Here is a 12,451-nt window from a genome sequence, read left to right as displayed (position 1 = left end):
CACCTTTTATCTGATTAATAACAAGTGCAGAATCTCCATAGATGTCAAGGTGCTTAATTCTCAGATCAAGGGCTTCTTCAATGCCCAAGATGCATGCTTCATACTCAGCTATGTTGTTCGTGCATTCAAAAGTTATCCGAGCGGTGAAAGGAATGTGGTGCCCCTGCGGAGTTACAATGATGGCTCCAATTCCTTTACCATAAACATTAACAGCTCCATCAAACACCAATCCCCATTTGCTATTGGGATCTGGCCCTTCATTGATCAGTGGCTCTTCACAGTCTTTTGCCTTCAGATACATAACTTCTTCATCAGGGAAATCAAATTTAATTGGCTGGTAATCATCAAGAGGTTGACAAGCAAGATGCTCAGCAAGGACACTTCCTTTGATTGCTTTCTGAGCTTTGTACACAATATCATATTCAGACAACAACATTTGCCAACGTGCAATCTTTCCAGTAACAGCAGGCTTTTCAAAGATGTACTTGGTTGGATCCATTCGGGATATCAACCAAGTTGTATGATTCACCATATAATGACGCAGGCGTTTGGCAGCCCAAGCTAAAGCACAACAAGTCTTTTCAAGCATTGTATACCGAGTCTCACAGTCGGTGAACTTCTTGCTCAGATAGTAGATGGCATGCTCTTTCTTACCAGTCTCATCTTGCTGACCGAGAACACAGCCCACTGAATCATCTAACACTGACAGATACATAATCAAAGGCCTTCCTTCCACTGGTGGGACAAGGATAGGTGGCTCTAACAGGTATTCTTTAATGCTATCAAAAGCTTCCTGGCATTCATCATTCCATACAACAGGCTGATTCTTTCTGAGCAATTTGAAAATTGGACCACAAGTAGTAGTCATGTGAGATATGAATCTTGAAATGTAATTCAGACGTCCGAGGAAACCTCTGACTTGCTTCTCAGTTTGAGGGGCCGGCATCTCTCTGATGGCTCGGACTTTGTGAGGATCAACTTCAATGCCTCTTTGACTGACAATGAAGCCTAGCAACTTTCCAGATCTTACACCAAATGTACACTTGTTAGGATTCAACCGCAGCTTGTACTTTCTCAGTCTTTCAAACATCTTTTTCAAATACACAACATGCTGCTCCTCATCACTTGACTTCACAATCATATCATCAACGTATACTTCAATCTCTTTGTGAATCATATCATGAAACAGAGTGGTCATACCCCTTTGATAGGTAGCACCAGCGTTTATCAAGCCGAACGGCATCTCTTTGTAACAGAACGTTCCCCACGGAGTGATGAAGGACGTATTTTCTCTATCTTCAGGAGACATTCGTATTTGATTATAACCAGAGAAACCATCCATAAAGGAGAACACTTTGGATTGAGCAGTACTGTCAACAAGCACATCAATATGAGGCAATGGGAAGTTATCTTTTGGACTAGCTTTATTCAAATCTCTGTAATCCACGCACATCCGAACTTTCCCATCTTTCTTTGGTACTGGTACGATGTTGGCAATCCACTCAGGATATTCAGCTGTCATGAGGAAGTCCGCATCAATTTGCTTTTGTACTTCAGCCTTGATCTTAAGAGCCATGTCTGGACGAGACCTTCTCAATTTCTGTTTGACAGGAGGACATTCAGGTTTTGTCGGTATCCGATGTTCCACAATCTGGGGATCTAGACCCGGCATATCTTCATAAGACCATGCAAAGACATCTGGATAGTCGTGGAGAAGCTGAGTAATCTTCCTTTTCACTTCTGGCTCAAGTGCAGCACCAATCTTGATCTCTCGCTTGTTCTCTTCAGTACCCAGGTTGATAAGCTCAATTTCTTCCTGGTGAGGCTGAATGGCTCTTCTTTCTTGCTCAAGCAGTTGAGTGATCTCATACGGTATCTCTTCATCATCATCCTCATCTTCAGCTTCATATACGGGGAATTCAAAATTTGGAGGAACCATAGGGTCACTGTGTTCAACGGGTTTATTATGGTTCAATCTGCATAATATGATTGGGATGATTTTAGAAAAAGTTTTTTATGCAGATTTTTGAAATTAATAAGAAAATACAAATGTTTTGGTTTTTTCTGGCATTACCATTATTCCCAAGAAAAAGGCACTAAAAAGTAAAAAACAAAGAGTCGTGAGAAAGACGACAATTTTTATTGATAACGGCAATGCCGAAACAAACACGCCCTTACAATGATATCACTTTCGCCTTGGGCAGAGCGAAAGGATCGTTATTTTGAAAACAAAAGACATGAGCAACAAAACACATTACATGGAAGCATGCATGACTAAAGGAACGTCAATGGCCTCCCAATTTCTCACAGTGCCTCCTGGTATAACAAATGTAGGCACGTGACTATTTCCAACAGCATCTTCAGTAATAGCATTGATGAACCCAGCACTGTAGAAGGTTCCCTTTGAAACACTGGAAGTTGGAGAGAATCCAAGGCCCTCTTTACGCTTGTTTTCCAGAATCTGAATTACTTTGCCCCAGACGGCAGCTTGTCCTGCTTGAACAGCCTTCTGAGCGTCTTTCAGTGAAGCCATGCTAGCACCAGCCCTCCGGGGTTCCGCACCCTCGACAGTCAAGCCTTGAAACGATGTCCCTTCAGCGGACCCTGCTTCAACACAAGAGAAAGATGATACTTGGCTAACCAGAAATGCCTCTTCACCATGCACAGTGACAATCTTACCATTCCTCATGAACTTGAGCTTCTGATGCAAAGTAGAAGTGACTGCTCCAGCGTCGTGGATCCACGGTCTTCCGAGGAGACAACTGTAGGAAGCATTGATGTCCATGACTTGGAAAGTAATTTGGAATGTCTCTGGACCAATGGTAATTGGCAAGTCTACCTCCCCGAGAACATCTTTGCGAGATCCATCAAAAGCTTTAACCATATAGCTGCTTCCCCTCAAAGAGATTCCATGATGGCTTAACTGCCTCAGTGTGGATTCAGGCATTACATTCAGAGACGATCCAGTGTCCACCAACACGTTGGATATCATATCAGACTTGCAGTGCACCGAGATATGTAGAGCCAAGTTGTGGTGCTTCCCTGCTTCGGGGAGCTCATCATCACCAAACCCCAAGCTATTGCAGGCAGTAATATTACTCACTATCCCATCAAACTGATCCACAGAGACTTCGTGGTCAACATAAGCTTGCTCAAGTATCTTCATCAACACCTTCCTGTGAGCTTCTGAGCTCATGAGCAGAGACAAGATGGATATCTTTGATGGGGTTTGTAGCAGCTGGTCAACAATCTTATAATCACTTTTCTTGATAAGCCTCAGAATTTCATCCAGATTAGATTCTTCAATAGATTGGCCTGATGGGCCGGGGTTCTTGTTGACAGGAGGAGCAACTGGTGGTGTTATTGTGGCAATGGGTGTAACCACCTTCTTTTGAAACAAGGGTGGACGGACTTTTCCGCTTCTCAGAGTTGTAATTTCACTGGCAACATTGTCAACTGTAGCTGGGGATACCAGAGGCACTTCTACTCCATTCTCAATCATGGTTGCACTGTACTTGTAAGGAATTGCTTTTGTAGAGGCATAAGACCCCGGACCAGGTAACCTGATCACCAAAGCCTCAACATTCTTTGTCTGAGATACATTTTTAACAGGGGAGTCATGGAACACCGGCACAATCACACATACATCACTGGCGATTAAGTGTTTGTCATCCATCAGACCCTGGATATCATCTTGCACCACACAACAGCCCATAGAATTCTGAAGACATTCTGAACAAGCAGCGTGATTATGGTTGAACAGAGAAGCCTGGCAAAGTTTAACATGTAACGGTACCAAGGGTGTAACAACATTGCGGACATCCAACATGGGATCCTCTTGAGGAACGGGGACCCTTTCAAAAGCCTCAATCATATTAACAGCAGCATGGTTTGGGAGTGGATTGTCAAGAACATGAGGAACACTATTCTCAAAAGTCAACCGTCCCTTTTCTATTAGGTCTTTCACAATATATTTCAGAGCAAGGCAACCCTCAACATCACGGCCCTGAGCTCCCTGATGAAATTCACATGTTAGATCCTGTCGGAACCTGGGAGGCAATGGATTAGGCAGAGGCCTGCCTGGTCTAGTGACACAGTGTCCCTTGGCCAGTAGAGTTGGGAGCAGCTCACCATACCGCATTGGTATTGGTGGAAAGGAAGGTTTGGGTCGGGGACCCTGTTGCTGCTGCTGCTGTTGTTGAGCAGGAGGCTATTGTTGCACTTGCTGAGCGATGGCATTGACGGGCACTGGTGGTTGGCCCGGTGGCAGGGGATATTGCTGGTAGAATGGTGGGAAGAAAGGATGCTGAGAGTACTGCATGTAATGATAAGGCATAAGTAATTGTGTAGCTGCTGCAGATGGGTTACCATACACCATCCCTACATCAGATTCTTTCTTCTTATGATGACCATTACCATACTTCTTTGGTGCACTGGTTGAAGATTCACCTTTCTCAAGAACAATAATACCATCTCGGACGGCCTCCTCTAGACGAGTTCCCATTGTGACCATATCAGAGAAGTTGTTTGGGGCAGAGACTATCATTCTCTCCTTATATTCCTTCTTCAGAGTCTTCAGGAATGTCTGTGTTAACTCTTCCTCATCAAGTCGAGGAGAAACACGGGCAGCTGCCCCTCTCCATCTCTGAGCATATTCTCGGAAGGTCTCATCTGATTTCTGAGACAAGGCTTTAAGAGAGTCCCTATTTGGTCTCAGACGGGTATTGAATTCATATTGACTCTCAAAAGCAGCAGCCAGATCCTCAAAAGTATGGATGTTGTCTTTACTCAAACTAGTGTACCAATCTGCTGCATCATCTGTCAAGCTACTCTGGAAGCAATGGATCATTAGTGCATCATTGTCGGCGTAGTTAGCCATCTTTCGGACATACCGGATAACATGGTTGTGTGGACAAGAAGTCCCATTGTATTTGTCAAATTCTGGCTCTTTGAATTTCTTAGGAACCTCAAATCGGGATACCAAGCATAGATCACGAGCTTTAGCAGGAGCACCATTGTTTCCTCGGCTAGCCTTGACCTCACGGAGTTCTCCGGCCAACTCCATCAACTGTCTTCTCATAGCTTCCATTGCGGGATCTTGTCCACGCGGAGTATCAACATCAATCACCTGTTGCACAGTGTGTACAATAGGGTCGGTAACAACAGTAGTCACCTGAGGCATAGAAGTAGATACAGGAATCTGTCCTTGACCAGCAAAACCAGAGACGCCAGCAACAGTATTAGGAGAATAGAAAGGTGGGAGTCCATAAGGACGGCCGTTGGGCATAACAAACCGGGCATCAGTAGCCACAGTAGACAGTGGGATAGAGGGAATCACTTCAGCAGAGACTGGAATAGATGTGGCTGGTTGTTCTTGTGCAGCCATCAGAGCGGACATAGCGTCATGAGCCTTAGCCAAGTCTTCTCTCATAGCAGCCAATTCGGCACGGAGCTGAGCATTTTCTTCTTCAAAGTTAGCCATGATTCTTCTCTTGTAAAATCTTGTTTGATGAATTCTATCTGGTTGATACACTTTGCGAGCACGAGCCACTTTTCAGACTGCGACGGACAAAACCAGGAGGCAATGAGCACGAGAGAAGTTTTTTGTGACCAATGAATGCATATGATGCATGAAATGTGTTAATGCATATGCAAAAAAGACTCTTTTTGTGTATTATCGAAGGGTTTTTAGACAAATTAGAAACTTGTAAACATTACTAAACAACGATTGACATGAACGGGAAACAAATAACCAACATATAGTTTTACAAGACAATTCTGACATAAACAAATGGAAATAACAACAGGAAAAAGAAACCCTCAAGCATAGGAAGTGGAAGCATCATCCTCAGACTCAGACTCATAGCTGCAGTATCGTGCATAGAAGTCACGGGCACCCCTAGCCCTCTTGGAGTCCCTCATAAGCATCCTATCTTTCTCTTCAATCTCTCTCTTAGCCTTAGCTAACTCTTTCTTCAGTGTCAAGACCTCATGAGTCTTCTGCTCATCCTTTCCATCCAAAGTCATGATCAAGTTCTCAGCCTCATAGTATCTAGCCCTCCACTGATGTTTCTCCCGACTCTCCATAGCTAGATGCTCCTGATACATCTCCTGGGTAGGTGGGAGTAGAGGCAAAGGCATGGTAGGAACAGATGCAGACACATATCTCATAGAGGGGTAAGGCATACCAATCTCCTCAGCTTGGTTTATCACCCACTGTGTATAGGCCTCATGAGCAATACCGGACCTTACACCCATATGCTTCACCTCTTTCTTTCGAAGCTTAGTCCAAGCTTCCATGAAATCCTCTCTTATTCCTGTGGGAGCATTGGAGTAGTGAAAGAAGTAAGGAGCGGTAGCAAGATTGATGGGCTTATCTTTCATCGGGAAACCAAATTGTCGCAAAGCAAGCTCCGGGTTGTAGTTGATTCCACCCCGGGTACCAAGAAGAGGTACATTAAGAAACTTACCACCACCAAAGATAATTTCCTTAACCCTAGAAGCGGGAGTGAGCCAAACCACTTCATTAGGAGTGAGAGCCATAATCCTCTGTGAAATAGACCAACTTTCCGGATTGTCATGGAAAGACTCCGGAAGGTGCGAAATAAACCACCTATAGAGGAGAGGCACACAACAAAGAATATATCCACGACCTTTGTCGGAACGATCGTGAATAGCATGGTATGTGTCAGCTAGCAAAGTAGGGACCAGATTCTTGGAGTGGAAGATCATAATAGCATTCATGTCCACGAAGCCATCAAGATTCGGAAAGAGGATAAGCCCATAGATGAGAAGTGCAAGAATAGCCTCGAGAGTGTCTTGACAAGTGGTATTGAGGTTGGCTTTCCCAAGAAGATACTCTGAAGTGAACCCTCGGATGCGTGCCTTAGTGACAAGATTCTTGGAGACATCGGTGGTCTTGAGATAGAGATCCTTAGCAATGACCAATGGAGTAGGAGGATTTTCAGGTCCTGAGAAAGGTATCCCCTTAGCAATAGGTAAATCCATCAAGGAAGAATAAGCCTCTAGAGTAGGCACCAACTGAAAGTCCGGAAAAGTAAAGCACCGATACCCCCGATCATAGAATTGCACTAGAGTGTGCACAAGCTTCTCATCCACATTAGTATGGAGAATAGGAAGTAAAGCCCCGTAACGATGTCGGAAACCAGTCGGATCCTTAATCTTGAGTGCCAAATCTCTCAAACTAGCCAAATCCACTTCCTTGAACTTGTAGGACTTAGTCATCTTCATCCCTACAATGTTTACAAATTCAACTTGTCTAAGCCCTTCGATAACAATGCATGGAAAAAGTTTATGCATGTATGCATGTATGCATGAATGCATGATTATGTTCAAGTTCGGAGAAAACATGGTGGGTTGAGATTCAAAGTCGAGGAGTCATGGGTGGACACGGTGTCCGGTGAAACTAGGGCTTTAGGATAATAGTAACTGGGTTCTAAAAAGGTTCCCAAGCTGCAACCTCTCCGACGTATATCATGGTGTCACGAGACAACACTCGCTCCATGATTATCCGTGGAAGGTCTAACTTGAGTGTAGTATCGCGTGACGACTAAAATTCGAGACAACACTCGGTTTAGCCTCCGCACTACGTCCTAGAAAATGGCCATGGATGGGTTTGGTTATCTACGGTTCATAGCGTCATAGAACAATTAGAAGTAAAGTGCCTAAACGCGACAACACGCGCCGACAACATCACCCCCAAAATGCCTCAGCTATGTGGGATTGATCGCATAATCCAAAACACGAGGCAACCCCCGGAATGAATTGTCGATTATATCCCTCCTAAATCCTAAGTTCACTCAGCCCGGGTGCAGGACTTTTGATATTCTCACCCCACAAGTTTGCAAGTAATTAAACATTTATTCATATAGGAAAGCAAGTAAAAGAAGCAAGTAAAAACGAAGCGCAAGCGTGGAAATAAAGACTAGGCGTAACTCTCGAATGTCCCCAGTGAAGTCGCCAGCTGTTTTATCTTGGTTTTCGGGTGTCAAACATTGATTACGTTTGAACCTTTTAAACCGGTGATATCTTATTTTTTCTTGGGAAGGGAAAAAGTAAGCAAAACCCTTGAGAATCGAGGTCCGGGAGTTGTTTTCGCTACGGGAAGGTGTTAGGCACCCATAACGACTATAGTATCCTATAGGAACCGTCTTTAATTTCTACGCGCGCGCTTTATTTTTAAATGCTATTTTGAAAGTAGTTATTAGGCCTAAAGGTATTCTAAGTGAAGAATTGGAGGGAGAAGAATGTTTTTTGGATTTTTATTTTAGTTGAATTGAAGGAATTTTGTTCCTTGCCTACGTACCCGTTTAAGGGATCAAATCCACCGTAGTTCTCTTCCAAAATATGTTTTTGTTTTTGTTGGTTGATTTTAAGTTTGAAAATTGGAATTTGAAGAATAGAAAGAGGCCTCAAGGGCATGAGATTAGGAAATTGTGAGGTTGAATTAGTGATTTGCGAAAGAAGTCAAATATGATTATTTTTCATTGAAATTTGATTAAGAAAATAAAAGGAAAATTCAATGGGGTTTTGACCCCAAGGTTTATTATGAAAAGTGTTTGAGTGAAGTTTGTTCAAGTTTTTTTTGGGAAAATGATTTTTTCTAAGTATAAAGCCTAAACATTCATCTAAACATACAATCCTAAACATACATCTAAACATGCATATTCTAACTATATAGTGATGTGTGTGCATGTGTCGGTGCTTGTGTCGGTGTACATCATTAGAGTCCATTGTCCTTTACATCATACCCTAGATACATTCTATGGCCTCTTTGCCAAGAAATTAAAAATTGCATGAAGTAAAATATTACAAAAGCTCCTAAATATTACATTCTAAGTCTTGGTACAAATTAAATTGCAAGAAAATAAAGGGAAAAAAAATATGAAAAAAAAAAATATGAGAAGGAGATGAAATGCTTATGGATGTATGAAACATAAAGTGAAAAATGGGTTAGTAATACCAATGATATAGAAACAAAATGACAAGTGCATGGTAAAACAAATATAACTTGCAAGTAAACTAACAATTTTAGTAAAAAGTGACAAAAGGACTTGAAATTCACTATACTTCTAAAGCAAGTTTGAGACCTAAATTCTCACAACATTGGAAATTTTAGGTGACTTATTTCAAGGAAGGAAATATGAGAATCAAGGAAAATCGACATGCCAAAGATTATAAGATTTTCAAGTCCTTTATGCACTTTATTTCACAAGAACATTTCACATTATTTACAACACAGAGTCCACAAAAATCTAACTCAAAACAGCAAGCACATACCACATTTAATAGGCAAATTCAATCCAAGAAATTACATGTTCAAAGCCACAATTATGTAGCAAAATTTCAAGTTCAAAATCATATTAAAACTTCACAAAAAATGTTAACAAGAAGTGGCAAAAATGACAAAAACAAGCACCCATTATTTTTGAAGTAGGTTTCAACATGTAATTATATTTCAAGGAACTAGTATCAAGTGCTAAAAAAAATGATCACAACAAACTCCACAAAACTTTAGGAAATTTTTATCAAGATTTGAACAAGAAATAACACATGGAATCAACAAAAGACCAAAATATTTTCCACATATTGTGACCAAAGTTTACCATGCAAAATACACCAAAAATTATCAAAACAATGCGTCAAGAAGGTTACTAGAGTTTTGTGGAATTTTTCATGCAATTTTGAATAAGCCAGTAGTGTAAGCAGCATAAAACGGTGTGTGAATAGCGAAAATCATTCAGAAGGTAGAAGCTCAAAACAGTTAAGGCCCAAGCCCAACCCAGGATCAAAAACGGGTAGGATCCATGGGTTTGGATCGGGTTTGGGTTAGGTTCATGGGTTGAATGAGATTAAAACAACAACACGTGAGCACAACAAAGAAAAAACGGTTCCCTCTTCTTCTTCTTCCTTACGACACCCTTTCTCTAACCTCACTTTCATGGCAAATCAAAACAAGATATGGACAAGTTGATTCAAAATTAAACCATACGAATATAAAGCTTCATTCACAAACGAACACATCTCAAAAAAACAAGGCATCAATCTGGATTTGGAAAGCAATTTCGTTCAAGAATGAAGGTAAATTCATGGCGTTACAGGCAGATTCAAAGCACCACTGAGCAAAAGATCGAAAGAAATCAAACCTTAGGGTTGAATCGGAGAAGAAAAGAGTTTTGCCACGGAAAGCTTCTGCTAGGATTCGACCTTGATCTTGCTGAGATTGAAAACGGGTTCAGATTCGTCCCCTTCCTTCTCTCACGAATCCAATTCTGTTTGGTGCTTGAAAGCTTCAGATTCGATTCGCTTCGCCGGTGTGATGATGAACACGTGAGGATGATGCTGTCTGTTGATTCAGTTTCGAATAGAGGTCAAGAAATGGTGACGAATTTGGGAGGTTCTCGTGGAGATTTGCGGTGGATCAGGTTGTTGATTGCGGCACTTTTGTGTTATTTGGTGAAGATTGGTGAAATTGATGAGTTTTGTGAATTGGTGATGAATGTAGTGGTGGTTTGTGGTGGTTTAGGTTGGTTAGGGTGGAGAGAGAAGGTTGTTAGAGTTTGTTAGGGTGGTTGAGTGGTGGAGGAAAAGGTTGTTATGGTGGAGGAGTGGTGGAGGAAATGTTGGTTATGGTGGTGAAAAGAAAAGGCCACGTGAGGAAGAAAAGAGGAAGAAGAGGAAAAAGATTTTTTGTGGTTTTTGTGAAATAATGATTGGTGTGTTGAAAATTGACCATGGTTTGACTTATATAGGTGATGTGGTAAGCTTGGACCAATGAAATAATGCCATGTGGCACTTGACTTGTAACAAACTTTTGTGGACCAATAGCATTTGGACACATGGCACTTGGACTCTAACAAACTTAAAAGGGATTAAAATGTAAATAACAAAAATGCGAGGACTAAAATGAAAATTAAAACTAAAATTGAATTGAAAGAGTAAATTGAAAATTAACGTAAAGCGAGACGATTAAAATCAACAAAGCAGATTAAAATGAAACAGAAATATTATGTGAAATGACCAAAATGCCCCTAGGGGCTTAAAACGACTAAAATGACTCAGATGGAATTTTAAAATGGATTTTTGGACAGGAAATTAAAGCAAAAGTTTATTTAAACCAATTTGAAAGACTCAGAGACAATTTTTTAAGACTTGAACAGAGTTTTGACACATGAAAAGACCAAAATGCCCCTAGGGGCAAAAGTGACTCAAAATGACTTCAAATGCAATTTTTTGAAATGGGTTTTGACATAGAATGAAACAAAGACTTATTCAAACCACTTGAAAAGACTCAAACAAAATTTTAAAAGACTGAAAGAACTTTTGACATAGGAAATGACTAAAATGCCCTTTTTCATGAATTTTGCAAATAACATTGAAATAAAATGCAGAGAAAGATGCAATTGATCAGAGACATATCAAATGACTTATAATGCCAGAAAAGAAGAATTGAACAAGTATTTTTAGGTCCAAAATTAGGGTATAACAGGGTGTATGCACGTAAATGTTAAATTTCAGGGGATATTTGCAAAGTGAGTGTGGGTGACACAAATGTTAATTTTGAAAAGAAAAAAATCAGATTTAAAAAAAAAAAAGAGTCAATTATCCCCCGTGACGTGGCATGATTTTTTTGATTACGTGGCAGTGCCACATGGCAGTTAACAGCCACGTCAGCATGATGGATAGAGGAAATTAACGGAGGGGAGGTATTTGACATACGTTTGACAATTTCAGAGTATTTTTTTGAAGTTTTGCAAAATTCAGGGGGGTTTTTGACGAAAATTACAATTTCGGGGGGTAATTGATTATTTACTCATTGATTTAAGTAGTAAAAGATTTGAGTTACTTAAGTAAGTAGTAAAATATTCATTCTTTAACTCTTGTATATGGAGAAAATTTGGTTGTCAATATTATACAAAAGTGGAAGTTTTGTGCAAATAAACCAAATGGTTTAGAGACGCAAATATCTACCTCTTGTGTCATGTTGGTTCATGAGTATGACTTAGTTTACATGTATTAATGTTATGGTTGATTTGTTAAGGGTAGGAAGAATATTTAACAGCAACCTGAAGAGATTGAACTTGGACCTCTTTGATAATACTCATTCAAAGATTAATTGTACTAGAATTTAATACTCATTCAAAGATTTTTTGTAGAATTTATAACAATACTCAAAGTCACATCCAACGACTCAGTTACTTGGAGTTATCTATGGGTCTTCTGAATCAAACAAACAAAGAAGATTCATGTTGTTGTTTAATGTTGCTCTTAACTCGAGTCACTAGCTTCTGCTAATCGACCAGCTCTGCTTCACCACCCATTTCCTCAAAATTACTAAGGAAATTTGCTCATTTTTCCATGGAAAATTCTCCTAACCAAGCCATGTATTTCTCTATCTGATGTATTTGATTTGACTAGCATATATCTAATA

This window comes from Medicago sativa, chromosome 8 (genome assembly GCF_051527215.1).
Source record: "Medicago sativa cultivar Bolivia chromosome 8, Bolivia_mono, whole genome shotgun sequence".
In the NCBI taxonomy this organism is placed as follows: Eukaryota; Viridiplantae; Streptophyta; class Magnoliopsida; order Fabales; family Fabaceae; genus Medicago; species Medicago sativa.
This window is presented reverse-complemented; position numbering follows the sequence as displayed.